We start from the raw sequence: 22,349 nt of genomic DNA on the forward strand, positions 1-22,349 counted from the left end.
CCTGTGCAGCGCCCCCACTGTGTACAGGATGCTTGTGCAGAAAGACCTGAAGAGGTACTTGGGCGGGCATCTCCAAGTGAAGCTCAAATGAAAGCTGCGGTCTAGCATCATAGATCTCCCCATTTCAGTGCAGGTTTCCTCAGTCTCGCCACTCCTGACATTTTGGACTGAATTCTGTGCTGTCAGGGGCTGGCCTGTGCACTGTAGGATGTTGAGCAGCATTCTACCCATTAGATGTCAGTAGATCCTCCCTGGCGACCACCAAAAATGCCTCCAGATATTGCCTAAGTCGCCTCCCAGTTGCCCCTGAGGTTAGTGTCTAGGGACAACTCTCCTGTTTTCTCCGGGACAACCAGAGCCCTACAGTCTGAGAACTAACCCCATGGCACCCCAAAGTACAACTGTGTTTATATGCCTTGAAGAGAAGCTACTATAGTCTTATGACTTGACGATTATAATCAATTCATCCAAATCACCTGAACCTCTAGTGGACTTGCAATGTATATTTACGTAAGCAATAGAAATTGAATATGTGAGGAGAGAGAGAAAGGAAGAGAGAAACAATGTAAGTAGTGACAATTTAAGTAGCGCAGCCTTGTCCATCCTCTATCCCCCTCAAATGTGGATGCCCGGGAAGGAGAGTGCTAGGAAACAAAATAAAACAGATCTGAACCTTCTCTTATTCTAGTTAGGGTCAATTCCCTTGTGGCCCTCAATATGTGAGTATCTTTTTTTTTTTTTTAAGATTGATTGATTTAAGTGGGGGGAACACATGATGGGAAGGGGCAGAGGGAGAGGGAGAGAGAAATACTAGCAGACTCTGCACAGAGCATGGAGCCTGACATGGGGCTCAATCTGATGACCCCAAGATCCTGAGATCACGACCTGAGCCAAAACCAATAGTGGGACATTCAACTGGCTGCAACACCCAGGTGCCCCTCAAAATGTGAGCATCTTGGTCACATCTCAAGAGTAGTCCGAGGGCTTTCAAGGGCTATTTTGAATAGGTACAATCCTGTCCTGCCCGTTGGAAACCTCAATGCATCAGAGCGGGGCTGTTCCAGACTTTCTCACTTAAGAAAGCGGGCAGCATAGTAGTAAGGCCAGGGGTGAAAAGCTTGATCTCCAAAGTCAAGCAACTGGGGCTCTGCTGTTTACTATCGTGAGACCTCAGACACTTGAGATGAGCTTGCTAAGTAAGCCTCCCTTCATTCCAACCACAAGAGAGGATTAAGAGCTGCCTCATGGGTTTGTGGTGAGAATTCAGTGTAAGTGGCCTGCTCGGTCAGACACCGGACAAATGGTAACTGTGGAGTAGTTAACTCAGCCCTTCATGAAATCTTGTGCAACTTATTTAAGTTCTCCCAGTCTCAATTTCCTCATCTATAAAATAGGGTATGAGGATTATGAGAATGCTCCAAAAGCCCTCACAACACAATAAATGCTCAATTAGTGTTGGTTATTTTACCACTTTGTTCATAATAAGTGCTTAAGATCACTATCAGTATTTTCTCCTACCTTCTCCCCCCCTAATACAAGCTCTATCAGCAAATTTTACTTTCATCATTCGCATGCCCCACAAAACCTATAAATGTGTCTGATAAGATAGTAAGTGATCAAAAAATATTTGCTGAATGAACCTTCCTAAGGCTTGCCTTTCCTAGCTCATTGGCTTGTTGCTAGAACATCTTAGTAATTTTTTAATGAAAGCCACTCATATTTCTTCCTCCCAAAGACCCCATGAAACTCTGTGTCTGCAGATATAAATTCAAGAAGCTACGGCACTGCTTGACAGGAGGGGAGCCACTCAACCCGGAGGTGCTGGAACAGTGGGAGGCCCAAACTGGGCTGGAACTGTATGAAGGCTACGGACAGACAGAAGTGGTATGTTTAATGGAAAAAGTTTGAGTTTAGCATATTGGGAGCCTTTCAATCCCAGGCTGAGCCCCTGAAAAGCCCCCTTGGGGCTATAAATTTTTAGGGAATTTCTGAGAATACCATACCTGGCCATAACTACCAAGACCTCTGAATTGCCCAATTTGGCTTGGCTAGGGCAGAATTAGGATTATTCCTTGCAGTCTTCCTGTCCTCTCCCTATGGAGGAGAACTCTCAAAGGTGTTTGGGGCTGGAGAGGGACAGAATCAAGTGGCTCTCAATGAGGTTTTGATTTGAATTTCCCTGATGGCTAATGATGATAAACATTTTTTCATGTGTCTGTTAGTCATTTGTATGTCTTCCTTGGAGAAAACATGCATGTCTGTTCATGTCTTCTGCCCATTTTTTGATATGAGTATCTGTTTTTTGGGTGTTGAGTTTCAGGAGTTCTTTATAGATCTTTGTCTCTCCAATTCCATGGGTTGTGTCTTTGTTTTGTTGAATGTTTCTTTGCTGTGAAGAGGCTTTTGATCTTGAGGAAGTTCCAAAAGTTCATTTTCACTTTTGTTCCCTTTGTCTCTGGAGACATGTCTTAAAAGAGGTTGCTATATTCAATGTCAAAGAGATTACTGCCTATGTTCTCCTCTAGGATTTTGATAGGTCTTTCAACCATTTCGAGTTTATCTTTGTGAATGGTGTAAGAGAATGATCAGATTTCATTCTTCTATACATAACTGTCCAATTTTCCCAGCACCATTTATTGAAGAGACTGTCTTATTTCCACTGGATACTTTTTCCTGCTTTGTTGAAGATTATTTGACCATAGAGTTGAGGGTCCATATCTGGACTCTCTACTCTGTTCCTTGGTCTATGTGTCTGCTTTGTGCTAGTACTATGCTGTTTTGGTGATCACAGCTTTGTAGTAAAACTTGAAATCAGCCGTGATGCCCCCAGCTTTGTTTTTCTTTTTCAACATTTCCTTAGTGATTCGGGGTCTTTTCTGGTTCCATACAAATTTTAGGATTGTTTGTTCTAGCACTTTGAAAAATACCAGTGAAATATACTGAGATACCACCTTACACCAGTTAGAATGGCCAAAATTATCAGGACAGGATACAAGTGTTGGAGAGGATGTGGAGAAAGGGGAACCCTCTTACACTGTTGTCGGTGCAACCACTTTGGAAAACTGTGGAGATTCCTTAAAAAATTAAAAATAGAGCTGCCCTATGAGCCTGCAATTGTATATTTACCCCAAAGATACAGATGTAGTAAAAAGAAGGGTTATATGGACCCCAATGCTCATAGCAGCAATGGTCACAATTGCCAAACTGGAAAGAGCGAAGATGCCCTTCAGACGAATGGATAAAGAAGATATGGTCCATATACACAATGGAATATTACATCTCCATCAGAAAGGATGAATGTCCAACTTTTGTATCAACATGGATGGCACTGGAGGAGATTATGCTGAGTGAAATAAGTCAAGCAGAGAAAGTCAATTATCATATGGTTTCACTTACTTGTGAAGCATAAGGAATAACATGGAGGACATTAGGAAAAGAAAAGGAAAAGTGAAGGGGGGGAAATCGGAGGGGGAGATGAAGTATGAGAGACTATGCTCTGAGAAACAAACTGAGGATTTGGAAGGAAGTGGGTGGAGTGGGATGGGCTAGCCTGGTGGTAGGTATTAAGGAGGGCACATATTACATGGAGCACTGGGTGTGGTGCATAAACAATGAATCTTGGCACATTGATAATAAATAAATAGATAGATAGATAGATAGATAGACAGACAGACTTATGGGAAGTTCCTGGAAGAAAAAAAAAAAAAAGAATCAAGTGTTTCTTCTCAGCAGCACTGAGGACCCCAGAGAGGCCCAGTGTGGAATTTATCCCAAGGTGCAATAAACAGGACCCTTAGTCTAAAGGAGTCATTTTCAAAGTGGTCCAAAACCACCACCAGAAGCAGCATGTGGGAATTTGGTAGCAATTCAAATTCTCACACACGCCATCCCACCCCAGGTAGACCTACTGAGTCAGAAACTCGGATGAGGCCTGGCAATCTGTGCTTGAAAAATGAATGTTCCAGGTTACTCTGACACACAGGTTTGAGAAGCACTGGTCTAAAATACTGTGTGTGTGTGTGTGTGTATCTAGAAGACAAACATGCACACGGGGAAAATCAGTCCAGTCAAAACTGAGTCTTATGTTTTATTTTCATGATACAAATAGCAAGAGAAAATGAATTTTTACATTCTTAAATAAAACATGTTCTCTCAATAGGGAATAATTTGTGCCAATCAGAAAGGACAAGAAATTAAACAGGGCTCGATGGGGAAAGGAGTACTACCCTATGACGTCCAGGTGGGTAATACCTGTTTCAATAGAGAAGAATGTTTTACAGTTTTCTGCTAGTCATTGTACAACTATTTGCAACCTGTTTTCATTTTGTAAAAAGAAAATTTTAGGAACCTAATTGTTTCTTTCATTCTAGATTATAGATGAAAATGGCAACATCCTACCACCTGGCAAAGAAGGGGAAATTGCCCTCAGACCAAAGTCTACACGGCCCTTCTGTTTCTTCTCTGAATATGTGGTATAAGAACATAGAATGTGCTAGTCACAAGTTAACAGAAAGGTGGCATGGGGAGTCATACAGACGTGGGTCCAAATTTCATATCCATCATGTGTTGCTGTTTAACCTTGAGCAAGTCACAAAATCCAAGTCTATTTCATCAACTGTAAAATGGGGATAATATCTTCTATCTCCTAAAAGTTTTGTAAAGATTAAATTCTATGTGTAAGAAGCCAGTTGTCGAGCTTGTCCTTAGAAAAGACAACTAGGCTGCTGAGGGGAGGGAGGGGGTGATACAGGGCAGAAGATGTGAAAGAGGGGTTTCCTTTTCATTATATTCTTGAACCTTCTTTATTCTACAGTATCAACCACATTTTTTTTAAAAATCAATTTTTATAAATAGGATGTGCAAAGTACTAGTCACTTTATGAATGTCATGCCTCTTTTTCTATTTTGACCACATTAATCCCCAAAGCCATCTTTGGTTCCTAGGACAATCCAGAGAAAACTGCTGCCACAATATGAGGGGATTTTTACACCACTGGAGACAGAGGAGTGATGGACAGTGATGGGTATTTCTGGTTTGTCGGCAGAGCTGACGATGTCATCATATCCTCTGGGTTTGTGCATTTGCCACTCTTAGAGAGTAACAGATGGCCAGGGAAGATCTCCTCCTTGGATGATGTAGTCGCCAAGGGCTTCTTTAACTCTTCTAGGTACCGTATCGGGCCATTTGAAGTGGAGAGTGCGCTAATTGAACACCCAGCTGTTGTTGAATCAGCTGTTGTCAGCAGTCCGGATCCGGTCAGAGGAGAGGTAGAGTGAATATCATTCAAGTAGTAATTTCATATTTTCCAGTTCTATCCATTTGACCCCTCTGGAGAGTAAATCAGGAGTAATCATGTAATTCTCATGACGAAGCACCCATGTGCCAAAAATGGTACCAGCACTCATCTTTACAAATGAATTGTGTCCCAAATGGGATGTATTAGGATTCATTTAGTGGTGACAGAAACTCAACTCAAACTGACTTAAGTTTTTTAAAAAAGGAATTTATTGGCCCACACGTAAGTGAGGTCTTCAGGTGCAGCTACATCCAAGGGTCCATGTGAAGTTAGCAAAGCTTTGTCTCTCTTCATTTCCGGGCTGTTGTTCTTTAGCGTGGCTCCATTCAGGCATGTTCTTCCTATGTGGTAGCAACTGAGTCCAAATGTACATAGCTTCACAACCAGTAAAGGACACAGCTCCTCTTCCAACAGTTTCAAGAAGCTCCCAGAGTGGGCGCCTGGGTGGCTCAGTGGGTTAAGCCGCTGCCTTCGGCTCAGGTCATGATCTCAGGGTCCTGGGATCGAGGCCCGCATTGGGCTCTCTGCTCAGCAAGGAGCCTGCTTCCTCCTCTCTCTCTGCCTGCCTCTCTGCCTGCTTGTGATCTCTCTCTGTCAAATAAATAAATAAAATCTTTAAAAAAAAAAAAAAAGAAACTCCCAGAGTAATATGTGTCTATCTTAGATCACATATCTAAACAATGTGGTCCAGGCATATGGTCGCTGGCCAGACCTGGATCATATGCTGATCACTGGAGGTAGAAGTTATTGTCAAGACCACCAGAGAGAGAAGTTAGGGTAATGTTCCATAGGAAAATTGGGGTACTGTTACTAAAAGGGGGGGGGAACAGATGCTGCATAGAAAAAGCAGATTTTGCTGTATTTACGATGGTCATGGAAATCAGAATACATTGTCTCACAGAAACAATGCAAATAGGAGACTGTGGCCAGGTTCCCAAACAAGTCTCACTAGCCTACTTAGGACCTAATGAAAGGGAACTTAGGGAATGACAGTAATAGCCTTAGTTTTAAGAGGAAGCCCTGTAGTATGGAAGGGAGATGTTTCCTTTCCTCATGGAAGTTTCTGACAGATTTAGTAAGTAGCAAAATTCCAAAAACAGTTTGTGTATCAGCATCCGCCCACATCTCTTTCTCTGATCCCTTTTTTAAAAAGATTTTATTTATTTATTTGATACACACAGAGAGAGAGAGAGAGAGCGCACAAGCAGGGGGAGTGGCAGAGAGGGAGAAGCAGACTCCCCACTGAGCAGGGAGCCCAGTGTGGGGCTCGATCCTCGACCCAGGGATCCTGGCCCAAGGCAAAGGCAGACATTTAACCGACTGAGCTACCCAGGCGCCCTCTCTGACCCTCTGCAGTGACTCTATGGATCCCACACTCAAACCTCTTGCACCACCTCCTCACCCAGTGGATTCTCTTGTCCAAAGTACTTTTCTCCTGCCACCATATTCTCATTCTCTCTATATAGCTGGTTTCATCTGAACATTAGAAGTAAATACCACTTGGAATCAATGCATGAATAATTAATAATTTAAAGTATAATTAACTAACCTTAATAATTATCTAATTGGTGGGTTTTGTATAGTATTCCAAAGAGAAGCAGGAAATATTAGGCAAAAAAGACCTTTCAGAGGTAGATTGATCCTTCCGAAGAATTCATCTCCCAGCACACAAAATCCCTCCACCAAGCCTCCCCAAATCCCTTTCAAACCATATTCTCTGGAACCTCCATTTGTCTCCCTATCACGTGCCTCTAACAGTGTAGGTCTGGAGTAAATGATCATCTGCAAATCAAGGACTGCCTGTAGAACATATAGGACTAGTCTGGCTGAAATGTTAAATACATGTGTGACATGTAAACAAAACCCAAGTTTTAGCTTTATTGAAACACTGCACTCTTCACACTCACAAACCATTTATCTGGAATTAGATCTCAAAACCCCACTTGTATCCAAGATCAAGGGTGATCTCTGGGTTTGTGCTCATCATTCAAGTTGTGTAAACAAGTAATTATAAGTACCTGTCTGTGCTCGGCTTTGATTCCAAACTCCTGATGTGTCTGAAAGAAAAAAAAATCAATATAAATTGACTTTTCTCCTGCAGGTAGTGAAAGCTTTTGTTGTCTTATCTGCACCCTTTAAATCATCCAACCCAGAGAAATTAATTCTTGAACTTCAGGATCATGTGAAAAAATCAACTGCACCTTACAAATATCCAAGAAAGGCAAGTATTTTTTTTTTTGCCCAAAGTTAAGTGTTACCAAATAAGGATCTAAGATATTAAGTACATAGATTTTACTAGCTTTTGACTTTATGGTTGCTCATTATATAAGTGGAAGACACTTCCTTCAACTTGTTTAGCCTTAAGAATTTTCTTTAAAAAAATTTATTTTATGACACTTAGATGTTTGCTACACTAGTTTTGATCAACTCTGCAATACTGAGTAACTACTAAGGATCCTTGTCAGACTAATCGGTCCCATTCCATGAGGGGGAAAAAATGGAAGAAAATTTAAAGACAGCATTTGATTCAGTTATCAGTACTCTCAAGCCATAATACTCTTCAAAGCACAAGCCTTTTAAGTATCAAGTGACCAAACTTAAGGCCCAGAAAAAAGATGCTATCCAAAGAAACTGTGGAATCTTTCCTGAAAACTTCTTCATGAGAGGATTTAAGAATAATTGTATTTTAAAAACATAATGATGGCACTGCAATTTCCTTTCTTCTCATCCTGAAATACTGTTGGTTGATACTGATCCTTAAGATGAGAATTCCGTTCAACTGGTATTTCAGCCAAAAGGCAGTTAACTTCAGCCTCAGAACTAGATACATCTTCTCCATCAAATTTACTAAATCAGTCACCAGCTGATTTGCAGAAACATTGAGAAAATTTTTAAAGTCACATCTTGAGCGAGGGAAACATAAAGGATTTTACTCTGAGCATAATGGGTAAATTGTACCTCAAAATTAACTCTCAAAAGTTTCCCTTAGAAAGGGGCTAAAGGATCCAGCTCTTAAAAGCCCCAAACCTAAGAATTAACTTGCTCCTCTGTACATTTAGGTGTGGCCTCTATTTCCCGGGGGCAGTAGAGGCCCAGCTCTAATTTGACCTGGAAGGGGAAGCAACGGCACAAAGGATCGTTATATCCATCTGATAAAGCATATAGGCTTTGCATTAAAAACTCATGAGGTAGGTCCATTGTCAACTGGATAATAAACACATGAATTTCAATGAGTTTAGGCTAAGACGTCCCTCAGACTCAAACTCGTCAGTTACATGAAAGCTCTCCCAGTACAACTGGGATTGTTAAAATGGAATCAAGTGTCTCATAGTATGTTTCTCTGTTAATTAGGTGGAATTTGTTCCAGAACTCCCGAAGACAGTCACCGGGAAAATCAAACGCAATGTTCTGAGAGACCATGAATGGGGTCGAACATAGCCCAATAAGCAACTACAGCATTAAATAGTTGTAGACTTCTTTTTAGTCCTTGCTTCCTGCTGATTTAGAGACTACTCTCTTCCAGTGCTGAAGGTTTTTCCAGGTTGAAAAACTCAATTTTTCATTCTGTACTTAGCCAAAAATTATATAAATAATAATTCAAAATATTTGGGAAAAAAAAGTTATGATGACCAAACTGACAAAGGCAGTGATTTTAATGACCTACAGCATTTAAAATAGCAAAATGATTACTTAGAAAAACACAGTGGACAATGAATTTATCTTGTGCCTGGTTAAGTCAAAATAAAGATTAGAACTATTCTAAGAAAAGTGCTCAAGACAGAATTTCTTCTGTTTAACATCTTGTATTACTAATTCTTTAAAGTGAATTAAAGGGGTACCTGTGTGCTTCAGTCGGTTAAGCATCTGACTCAACTCTGCTCAGGTCTTGACCTCAGAGTCATGGGTTCAAGCCCCATGTTGGGCTCTATGATAGGCATGGAGCCTACTTAACAGAAATAAAGTGAATTAAAATATTAATTTTGAAATAAGTAATATAGGGGCACCTGGGTGGCTCAGCAGATTAAGTCTCTGCCTTCAGCTCACATCATGGTCTTAGGGTCCTGGGATCGAGCCCTGCATCGGGCCCTCTGCTCTGCAGGGAGCCTGCTTCCCCCTCTCTCTTTGCCTGCCTCTCTGCCTACTTGTGATCTCTCCCTCTAATAAATAAATAAGATATTTTTTAAAAATAAAATAAGTAATATAAATAACCTGAAAGCGAGTAAGTGAGTTTAATCGAGTATTGTATTACTATACTTTTTTAAAAAAAGTATTTACTTAGTTTAGAGAAAATGGGGTGGGGGTGCAGAGGGAGAGAAAATCCCAAGCAGACTCCTGTGGAGCACAGAGCCCAACATGGAGCTTGATCTCACAACCCTGATATCAAGACCCAAGCTAAAATCAGGAGTTGGATGCTTAACTGACTGAATCACCCAGGCACCCCATACCTCCTTTTAAAGCAAAGAATATCCCAAGTTTGGATTACTTAAGAGTAATTAATCCAGAGCAATTATTAAGAGTTTTATATCTATATGTTTTAGGACAAAGTACATGACTTTTGATACATGATGTGACATATAAGCATCTTTTATATCTATTATAAAGCAAGAGATTTAATAAGAGACAGGAAGAAAAAGCACAGAACATCAATCTTTAGGGAACAAATTTATTTTGCGTTTTCTGAAACTATCAGGAACTATGAAAAATAAGCTAAATATCTGGCCATACCAAAAGCAAAATACAAGTAAAAACAACATTTAGAAATCATGTGTGACCTTACACAAACATGTTTCAAGATACTAGGTATAACACTCCTTCCTCCACAAAGCAAAACAAGTTTATTAAACCACAATACTGAAGTTTTTTAAACTGACATAACTTTAAAAAAAAAATTAAAAGGAAAAAAAAAAGAAACCATTCAATTCCCATCCTGGAAATTTGTCATTTATAAAACAACATCCTCAAATGTCAGGGACAATAAAGTTGGGAAACCTTTCACATATCAATTATGGGATTTGGGTTCCAAGAGAATACAGTGCTTTAGAACTGGGAAAGAAGAGCTTTTGTCGCACTCAGTCTTACCAAATACAAATAAATACAAGAAGATTAAAAATGAACTACTAAAGCAAAATCTTTCTGTAGAGTAGCAGCTTTCACAAAGTAAAAGGAATCCAGTTCTGCAGAGTTAGCCGTTCCAAAAGCATATGGCCACTTTTATTCCCGAAGTCCCAGAGTCTTGCACTATCAAAATAAAATGATCTTTTTCTTGGAGTAAGTCCAATGAAGGCACCAAAATCCTATCCTCCATGTTCACACAAATGACACTGAAAATGCTCTTATCATCCTTCCAAGATGACCTCAACCTATTAAGAGTTAACACTTTAAATATCGAAGATCTAGAAGGAAGCTCCAGCCTCATCTGTATTAACCAAGTTCGAGTCTGTAAAAGCCTTTGCCCCTCCCAAATCCTTCTAGTCTGGACCACTAGTTTAGGAGGATAAAAATACATTCCCATATTCCCTAGCCATTAAATAAACACAGACATTGGTGCAGGAAGACTCAACATTTATACTACTACTGAACTGTTTCAAACTTAATAAACCCATCTCCAAAAGTTAATTTCACAGCCTCTTACTATTGATTCATAATCTGGACTTAGTATGCAGCCCTCTTTGGTGTTCATCTCTTCCAGCATTTTTCAGTAATTTTACACTAGAGGAAACCTTGAAAAATCTTCCAAATTAAGGGAACCCTCATGGCATGGGAGTATGAGTTAAGGATACTCTGATTTCACAAAAACCCAGAACTATCAGACTAGGATTCAGAGTTCTTTTTCTTCTCCTGGAGAAAATCTCAGGCTGAGATTCAGAGAAGAGGTTCCTCCCTCAGTTTTAGGAAAAGGAGAGAAAATGCTATTTAATTGGGTTTTGCAGTTCTTCATGGAGAGTTTTAGTTAAGGCTCCAGACTTGTTGCTATCTCTTCTTCATTCTCAAGCCCAACTGGCTGTGGAAACATTTCAAGAGTTCCTTTGGCAGAGTGATAGTTCCGAAGAGTCTGTTTCTTTTTAATCTGAGAATCTTATCACTTTCAGGAAAATACATTTTCTCCAGCACCTTGCAGAAACTTGTTTCATTTGTTCATGTGATGAAAAATGTCCATTGAACAGACTAGTTTCTATAGCCATACTTGGGCTCCTGAGCACTCCAAAAAATCTGGCCTAGTAGCTCCTTGTATGTACTCTGGCAATTCACCTTTCAACTCAAACATCCTGTTGAGAACTCTTCCTCTGACAAGCCACTGGATTTCTGTACGTAGATTTATGTGCTCTTTGTTCAGACTTTAGTTGTTGTTGTTGTTTTTAAACATTCTTATATAAATGGGTCTTTAGTAATAATTTCTGCAGCATTATCCAGAACTTTCATTTCATCTCCAAGTGTTTTGTATCAGCAGCTCTCTGTGAAGAAAGCCATGTGCTATAACATCAACGTCGGGATTTTACCAAAATGAGCAAAACCGATGAGCACCCGAAGTAAAGATGACAGACTTTCAGCCTTCAGGTATGAAGACCCATTAAATTTACACTGCCTTTGAGAGGCTCCTCATAGCAGAAAAAGCCTTCTTGAATTTCATCATCATTTACTAATCTTACCAAAGCTCCAGTATGACAAATATTTGTGAAATCTGTTGACTTATCAACCCAGATAGAGAAGCTGCTGCTTTTCAGTTAATTTTTTAGCATCAGGTGACATAAGTTAATTTAATAAACTGAAAGTGAAAGTTTTTCAATTTCTTGTACTGCTTCTTGCTCTAGCATTTTAACATTATGTTGAGATTAGATTCTTACCAACTATGTGAATTTTTCTTTTCTTGGTATAAGTGCTGTTACCAAATTTTCTTCTTAAGACCTTTCACTGAATGTGATTTTATTTAAGATTTTATTTTTAAGTAAGCTCTACATCCAACATGGAGCTTGAATGTATCACCCTGAGAATCAACAATATCATACTGTATGGACTGAGCCAGCCAGGGTGCCCCTGAATGTCTTTTTTTTTAAACAAAAGTTTACTGTTTTGATATTCCAGATGCCATTAAAATAACAAACATTTTTACTCATCAAATGGTTTTGACTTACAGTTACAGCTGCTGGAGAAATGCTAGGTTTCTAAGTTGCATTCCACTGACAATACATAATGCAACAGAACAGCTTGGATTTAAGTCTATATAAGACCACTGAAAAGTAGCTTTCGCTATGAAAAAAGAATTTGTGTCTCCTGTTGCACTGTCATACTGAAGAAACTCAGAACACTAATTCTTCATCACTAACCTTAGCAGAAATGTCTGTAGTTCTATGGCTAAAATGGTCCTCTTCTATCTCACACCATGTCTTCAAAAATTATAGCACTGGACCATCACATTTGTAACATATATTCATAAAATGTAAAAACTGACATAACTAAGTAACAGAATCACAAAGATAGAAAAAACCTCACAAAAACAATTCACTTCTAAACCTGTAAGACCCACGTTTTTGCAATGTTTTGCAACGTTTACTTATAAAAGTAGGAACAGACAGCTGAGTTGCAACACATAAAAATTCTGTCCTTAAATGAAAATTTCCCTATGATTTTCTCTTTTACAGAGTTTGTTTGCTCCCCTAAGTCAGATGCCAGCACAGAAGGGGAGGCTGGGGAAGATAATCAGGAGGGAGAAGCCAACGCCATCTTGCCTCCACCCTCCGCTCCACAGAAGTGTTCATCATTATCCATAGCCTCTCCTAGCTCAACCAAATGCATATAGGCCTAACTGCACACTGGCATAGGGGGTTCAAAAGATCTCCAACAGAACCATTAATGGGGTTTCTCAATCACCATTCAATATTATGAGTACAGCATTATGCAGTGCACAAAGGTCAAAAACAATAAATTTTCAGTCATAATTTTATATGGAGTCCTAGCACTATCTTACTGAACGCCATCTGGAAAAACCCACCTGCAACACCAAAGGAGGTTTTTTTTTTTATCCTTATGAGAGATCATTTTCACTTGACTCAGATCTTTCTGTGACTTGACTTTCAAGTTCAGGTTTAGCTCCTCCCTCGTTCACCACCTGTGTCTCAGATCTTGGTTTTGTCTGCCCCAGTTCCTCATTATTTTCTGGTACCGCCTGCTGGTTATTTTTTCCTTCTGCTGGATCATGTTGGTTTGATTTGTTCCCAGATTCCAATTTAGCTTCTTTCCCATTTCCTGCTTGCACGGACTGCTTTGGGTTAAGTTGTGATGGGTCCTTAGCACTCTTTACCACCTCCTGGAGATTATATTTTCTGAACAACATATAATCTTTCACAACACTCAGGCAACAGACAGCTTTAATGATTTCTACTACCACCGTGTACTGCGGATTGGTGAGATCCACTTTATTTTCCGAATTGAGGCTGCCTACTATTCCTGTAACAAAAAGAAGAGGAAAACAGAGGGAGAGGGATACCATGAAGCTTGACAGATACAAATACAATCTTTCATCTTTCTGTTTGGGACTTGGTAAACCAATTTATATACAGTCTACTCCTCTACATGGACCCCAGTCAAATTCTGTGAATTCTGGGCGGCCCAGGTCATGACCTTGGTGTCCTGGAATCAGGGGCCCTTACTGGGTTCTCTGCTCAGTGGCGAGTCTGCTTGTCTCCCTCTCCTCCCACCGCCAGCTCATGCTCTCTCACACTCCCTAATGAGTAAATTAATCTTTACAAAAAGAAATGCTGTGAACCCTTTCAATAAATAAAAATGAAATCCCGAGACATTAATTAGAGTCCTTTTTTTCCAAAGAAAATTAAACCTTGATTTGGAAGATTTCCTATCTACCTACCAGAAAGTCTCATAACCAACATATTGAAATCTGGTAGGTCTGATATTATTTTAAGAACTTTTTTTTTTTTTTTAATACTCTCTGCCCCCAATGTGTGGCTTGAACTCACAACCCTGAGATCAAGAGTCACATGCTCTACTGGCTAAGCCTGGCATGTACCTCTATTTTTTTTTTAAGATTTTTATTTATTTGACAGAGAGAGATATCACAAGTAGGCAGAGAGGCAGGCGGTGTGGGGGGAGGGGAACAGGCTCCCCACTGAGTGGAAAGCCCAATGTGGGGCTCAATCCCAGGACCCTGAGATCATGGCCTGAGCCAAAGGCAGAGGCTTAACCCACTGAACCACCCAGGTGCCCCCAGGTACTCCTATTTTAAAGACATTTTAATATACTTCTTTTATACTCAAAAATATAAGCCTTAAGTTGTAAAAAAAAATTAATAAAATCAAGAACAAGTATTTAGTATTATATACTAACGTAAAATCACTAAGAAAAACATATCTGCCAATTCTTTGATAACTTCGTCTCTATTCATGTGACTGCTATTTCAAGATTTATATATAATCTGCAATGTCTCTTTGTTTGGAGATTTAAACCAGGGTTCCAAAAATGTTTCTGCATATTTTTTCATATCTTCTAAGAAAGCCTTGCACGTACCTGAAATGGATAACATACATAGAATAACCCGAGTCTTCTTCTTCTTGGTTTTGTACATATCCTGGAGAATATGATGTACCCATTTATCAGGTTCTAAAAGAAAAAAGAAAAAAAGCACAAAGCGCACAAGTAAGTTAGGAATAAAAACTCTCACACATTTTAAAAGGTCTTGAAATTGATGAATTCTTCATTGGCAGTGACCTATGTCGACAGTATAATAGAAGAAATTATCATAATGAATGTTAAATAAGTCTAACCAAACATTTTTTCCAACTTTCTTCACTGCCTATTCTGATTATTACTATACCTAATATGTTAACTCCTTTATTTAAAGTTTTTTTTTTTTGAGAGAGAGAGATAAAATGAGAGAGAAAGAGAGCATGAGAAGGGGGAGGGTCAAAGGGAGAAGCAGACTCCCTGCCGAGCAGAGAGCCCAATGTGGGACTCCATCCTGGCACTCCAGGATCATGACCTGAGCCAAAGGCAATCGCTTAGCCAACTGAGCCATCCAGGCGCCCTAATATATTATCTCTTCAGCATTGTTACCACTTTCACGAAAAACAACTGTTCATGAAGACACTGGAGATAACATTTTTGTGATGTCTCATTGTCCAACACCTTACTGTCTTCCTGTAACAATAGCAACTACAAACGTAACATTATTAAATGGTACACTCTTTTACAAAACAAATCTGCAAGTAATTTTAAAAGATTTAATTTATCCATTAGTTAAGTCTGGACAATAATCTAGATCTCAGAACTTAGAGAAGCCCCCAAACCATGAATTACACAAGATCATGATATGGAATCCTTGAGGAAGTGTTTTCCAATATGTCTTTATTTAATACTATTATTCTGGGGGAAGAAAGTAGAGAAATACCGAGATTATATCACCAACAGGGAAAGACTGAGGTAGAACACATAGAAGGGCCACCTAGGACTTCTTTCTCTTTATTATTTTGTCTCCATTATGGTTGATATTTGTTGTTTTTGTTTGCTCAATAAATGAACCCCTTCCTTGGGGAGGAGGTGGAATCCATCATTGGATGAGTCTGAGTCGAAAGCAGGGCTCACCTTGTGTCATGGACACTTGAAATGTCAGGTATCCCTTCTTCCCACCCTGTAAGGTGAGCACATCACCTCAGCTTCATCAACTGGATGTCTTCTGTCCGAGACTGAGAATTGAATGTAAATGTGTAAAGAGGCAGTGCCTGTTGAGAATTCATCCCACCAATGGCAGTGGCATCCCAAATCCAGTATCGGCAGCTTTGCAGTGACTCCAGAGGTGATGGCAGTGCCAGACTTTCTAGAACATAGATTTATTTCCAGCTTCCTAGCTCCTCCAGCCATCCTTGGCACCCTCAGCCTTCCCTATAATTCTCTTAGCTTCCCAAGAGTTTCCAATAAGTATCTTTCCAGCCTAAGTATGCCAGAATATGTTTCAATATTAGTTACAACCAAGAATGTTGGCTTCTGTGTCTCATACTGCTTCTCTGATCTTTTTATCCATAACTTCAGCAGCTTCAGCAAATGCTCCCCATACCTGCAGCTACTTCTCAGACACAGAGCTGCCGCCAGATTTGAGTTCATACAAATCCCCAAAGAGGTAATCTGATATTGCACAAGGGGCACTGATATAATAGTCACTAATCTTTGGTTCTATCCCTGAATCTTCCATTACTTCCAAAAATCTTGTCATCATCTTATTTTTTGCTTTCACCTAGATAATCAGCACAGCCCTTACTTCTCAGAATGGAGATTGCAGAGCATAGATAGATTTCTGGAGGTCCTCAGTTGATTCTGAAGAACAGTTTCATTATGCTGGCATTGCTGGTGGTATTACAGGCATAGAGCTGCCTGAAACTCATTTTTTTTTCCTTTCATCTTCAGTGCCTAGCATAGTGCCTGGTCCACAGTAAGTACTCAAAAAATGCTATTGAACATTTGAACTCAACCCCAAAAAATATTCAATAAAGGAAAAAGGTTAAGACCCATGCTATTAAGAAGGGAAATATACCAAATCCAGACCCCATTAAGCCCCACCAGAGGAGGGAGAACAGAAACTAGGAATTAGGAGAGAGATTTCCCAGGCAATGCTGGAAACACATTTGTGTCAAGTTTCTATTCGTGTGAACTTTCACCTCCTTTGGTTACCAGTCATGGTGAGTGTCTGGTGTCTATCATTCTAAATTCTCTTTCTCTTTCTCTTCCTAAGCTTAAAAGTTACTGCCATGTAATTTCTACTTGTATGTTAAGGACAGAATCCATCCTGGTCCCAAACACAGACAGCATACACTCATAGATTTTGTTCATGTTCTAACTGCACAATCCGTCCAGCATTACCTGCCTTATTCTCTTGATATCCAGCATTTTTCAGGAGATAGATGTCTTGACAATTTAACCCTGGCCACCTGCTCACTTGATTTCTCCACACCTGCCACCTTCAGAGTTGGTATTATATATATGATCAAGAGCCCAAAATCTAAAGCCAAACCAGGTTCAAATACCAGTTCTGCGATGTTCTGGCTGTGGGACTCCAAGCAAATTACAAGTCAAATTTCCTCATTCGCTATTAAAAAAGAAGAAGAGGGCACTTGGGTGGCTCAGTGGGTTAAAGCCTCTGTCTTCAGCTCAGGTCATGATCTCAGGGTCCTAGGATCAAGCCCCACATCAGGCTCTCTGCTCAGTGGGGAGCCTGCTTTCCCTTCCTCTCTCTCTGCCTGCCTCTCTGCCTACTTGTGATCTCTGTCTGTCAAATAAATAAATAAAATCTTTTAAAAAATAAAGAAAGAAAGAAAGAAGAAGAAGAAGAAGAGGAAAAAAGATTTATTTTTATTAGAGAGAGAGAGGGAGGTAGAGGGAAAGAATCTCCAGCAGACTCCATGCTGACTATGGAGCCCAACATGGGGCTCAATCTCATGAGCCTGAGATCATGACCTGAGCCAAAACCAAGAGTCAGATGCTCAACCGGCACTCCCCAAAACCAGGCACACTCCCCCTACATGTTTTAAATGGAGATAATAATAAAATAATAAATAAATAATAAATGGAGGTAATAATAAAATACCCATTTTCTAGGTTACTGGGAGAACAGAACTCAAGATCAGGCATGATAAGTGCTTAGTTCATAGTCACAGTTCAGTCAATGTGGACTTAAAAACAGCTGGTTTGGGGCTGAGCTGTGACTCACTGAGGTCTAATATTTTTAGTATTAGTATCCATTCCCCAACCTAATCCCCTGAGTGCATTATTTGTCCCCTAATCTCTTATCTCAGTGTGTCACTTATCAAAAGTAAAATTTAATCTTTCTAGGAAGGAGGCTAGAAAGGAAATAAATTTTAGAAATAATATAGTAGAGAGCCCAGATATGGACCCTCAACTCTATGGTCAAATAATCTTCAACAAAACAGGAAAAAATATACAGTGGAAAAAAGACAGTCTCTTCAATAAATGGTGCTGGGAAAACTGGGCAGCTATATGTAGAAGAATGAAACTCGACCATTCTCTTACACCGTATACACAGATAAACTCAAAATGGATAAAAGACCTCAATGTGCGACAGGAATTCATCAGAATCCTAGAGGAGAACATAGGCAGTAATCTCTTCAATATCAGCCACAGCAACTTCTTTCAAGATATGTCTCCAAAGGCAAAGGAAACAAAAGCGAAAATAAATTTTGGGGACTTCATCAAAATCAAAAGCTTCTGCACAGCAAAGGAAACAGTCAAAAAAACAAAGAGGCAACCCAAGGAGAGGGAGAAGATATTTGCAAATAACAGTGCAGACAAAAGGTTGATATCCAGGATCTATAAAGAACTCCTCAAACTCAACACACACAAAACAGACAATCATATCAAAAAATGGGCAGAAGATATGAACAGACACTTTTCCAATGAAGACATACAAATGGCCATCAGACACATGAAAAAATGTTCATCATCACTAGCCATCAGGGAGATTCAAATTAAAACCACATTGAGATATCACCTTATACCAGTTAGAATGGCCAAAATTAGCAAGACAGGAAACAACATGTGTTGGAGAAGATGTGGAGGAAGGGGAACCCTCTTCCACTGTTGGTGGGAATGCAAGTTGGTGCAGCTTCTTTGGAGAACAGTGTGGAGATTCCTCAAGAAATTAAAAATAGAACTTCCCTATGACCCTGCAATTGCACTCCTGGGTATTTACCCCAAAGATACAGATAGAGTGAAAAGGAGGGCCATCTGTACCCCGTTTATAGCAGCAATGGCCACGGTCGCCAAACTGTGGAAAGAACCAAGATGCCCGTCAACGGACAAATGGATAAGGAAGATGTGGTCCATATACACTATGGAGTATTATGCCTCCATCAGAAAGGACGAATACCCAACTTTTGTAGCAACATGGACGGGAATGGAAGAGATTATGCTGAGTGAAATAAGTCAAGCAGAGAGAGTCAATTATCATATGGTTTCACTTATTTGTGGAGCATAACAAATAGCATGGAGGACATGGGGATATAGAGAGGAGAAGGGAGTTGGGGGAATTTGGAAGGGGGGATGAACCATGAGAGACTATGGACTCTGAAAAACAATCTGAGGGTTTTGAAGGGGCGGGGGGTTGGGAGGTTGGGGTACCAGGTGGTGGGTATTATAGAGGGCATGGATTGCATGGAGCACTGGGTATGGTGACAAAATAATGAATACTGTTATGCTGAATATAAATAAAAAATAAATAAAAAAAGAAATAATATAGTATGAAGTAAGATAGGATAAATACATAATACCTGCATGCCCTTACCTCTGCCAACTGGCTCCTGCCTCCCATTTGATTGAATGACACCCCATGCTTTTCACTGGCTCTGTGCCCACAGCACTTGCGCCACACATGCATTTTCCTCACACCCACAGTTGGACAGGAAACATGCCCAACAGCCTGAGCCCCAGACTACAGCCTGACTCTGAAGCCATTTGAACTTGGGTCTTTCCATGGGGAAGCCACGTTTGGTCTGGCTCTTTGTTCCTACCCGCATCTTGGCTCAGCCTTGCTGGGTGTCCTGACGTCCTGACCCCAGCCTCCCTTGATGTGCTTCATCCCACCACGGCTGGAGTCTAGCTGGACAGGTATGCTTCTCTAAGGCAAACTTGGCATTTTATGGACATAGGTTCTTGAGGGCAAAAGTGAATAAATCTCTTTCCCTCCAATTTTCTTCTCCAGTTTTATACCCTACACATGCATGAGTCTTTCTCCTTAAAACTTTTTCTGAGGATTCTTGGGTAATTCGTTCCTACTGCTGAGATTTGGTTAAATAATCTATGTTTAAATTTAATTGTGTTACTATTTAGTTCTACTTCATTGACCACTTCTAGATCCTCCTCCTGCTCCTCTTACTTTCCACTGTAGTCAGTGCTCCTAAGAATGGATCCCTAATGGTGGAATCTCAGACAGTTCAACAAATAAGAAATACCTCCATTTGGAACTGAAATCATCTATGAACTGCACATTCACCAGGGCATAACATGAGCACTGGATAAAGTACTAATGCAAGAAATATAAATTTCAGAGTAGGTACAGTACATGTTTAAGAGTCCAGGGTGACTGAGGGTTAAACGATTGTTCAGCACAGATGAGTAGTCAGATTGAATCATTTATATTTAAATTAAAAGTTGGAGGGAAGTCAATGAGACTATGGCATTCAATGTACAGATGAACAGAATGACAAACTGATTAAGAATATACATTGCGAGTCAGATTTTTTTTTTTTTCTTGAGAGAGAGAGCAAGTGAGAACAGGGAAGAGAAAGAAGCAGACTCCCTGCTGAGAAGGGAGCCTGACTCAGAGCTCTATCCCAGGATTCTGGGATCATGACCTAAGCTGAAGGCAGACACTTAACTGACTGAGCCATCCAGGCACCCCAAGAGAGTCAGACTTGTGTCTAAATACTGATCTACCACTTTCTTGTGTTTAAATACTGATCTACCACTTTCTGAATCTCTGACCTTGGGCAAATCGACTGCTCTCACCTCATATTCCTCATCTGTAAAATGGGACTAGCTAGAATATATATCTTATAGGTCATTCTGAGTATTGAATAAAATAATGCATACTAATCATATATAGAAACATTCAATAAATGTCAGCTACTTCTGTTTCGTTGTGGCTGCTGCTAATTGGGAGGTTTGGGGAGGTTAATTTATAATCAAACAAGAGTTGAAGTGAAGACCCAGGCTTTTTGTATTGGCCAGTTAGCTTTGAAGTGTCTCCAGCCACCCCTTACTAATTTCCAGTACCCAAGAGAAGCCTTATTTTATCTAAATGTTTTAATATGGAAAGATGTACAAGATATGCTGGGAAATGAAGGGGAAAAGTAAGGTATGTGTACTATAAACCGAATCATGTTTTAAAAGGCAATATATATACATACATGTACATACACACACACATACATATGTGAGTGTACACATAATATAAACACTAACATATATGTTTTAATCCTACATGTATATAAAAATGATACTTCATAAGACTTCAGGTGTTTCTTCACATTTCTCAACTAAAGCCCAAAGCTAAGAATTAAGAGGCATTAAGTCACTGCCCTTTCCATTCTAAAGAGAACTGTCAGCAGAGACTAAGTTAGGTAACTCTCTCCGATTTGTGAAAAGGTGGCTCAACTTGTCCTGCTACTTTGACACCACTCTGCTTTGGGGCCTACATCCAAAGTCTGGGGATGGGAGAGCAGAGAGTACTTGCACATACTTTGTTACATATATATGCCACCCACTTCCCTACACACACACACACACCCCTTGTTTTGCAACACATTTGGTAACTATTTTATTCTCTTACTCTGTATCTTTTATTTTTATCCATATGCATGTATTATTTTTACATTAAAATAAACTGTTGCTTTCTTGATGTGCATGCTCACCAAAGCATTTCTCTATCTCCTGGGTCCACAGCTAGGCCAATTTCTAGCCTAAATTCAAATGAGATCCTCCACAACTGTCTCTCTCAGCTCTTTGCTCTGGCTCTTGCTCTGCTGTTTATCAGTTGGTTGATTTCAAAGGATCCAGCACAGGGCCTATAGGAGGCCTGAGAGAGAGTGGAGTCCCTGAATATGAGGGTCCTGAGTCACTGTGTGGAGGTTAGCTAGCCAGGAAAGCCCATCAACCCAGATCTTTTGCATTAGACTTCAGCCTCTGAGCTTTGGGTTAGTTGTTTCTACAGCATAACATAGCACTCTCTCTCTCTTTTTCTTTTTTTTTTTTTAGATTTTTGAGACCTAGTACTCCTTAAAAAACACACTGGGAATCTGGAGTTTGTTCAAAATGTCTTTACTCTTTTTGTCAGTCTTATTGTCCACAGAGATGATGAACACTGTCCTTCAGATAAATTAATAAGAAAGCTCACAATGAAGTGAAGAGACTATGGGTTTTGAAGTAAGAGACCTGATTAGAAAGCCCAGTGCTGGTATTTTCTTTAAGACTCAGAAGAAAATCCTGGACCAGTGGCCAGGCTTCTGTTTTCTTGCTAGGACACCATGAGATGCCTCTTGCT

This window comes from Mustela putorius, unplaced genomic scaffold (genome assembly GCF_011764305.1).
Source record: "Mustela putorius furo isolate JIRA1106 unplaced genomic scaffold, ASM1176430v1.1 tig00004007_pilon_pilon_pilon, whole genome shotgun sequence".
NCBI lineage: Eukaryota > Metazoa > Chordata > Mammalia > Carnivora > Mustelidae > Mustela > Mustela putorius.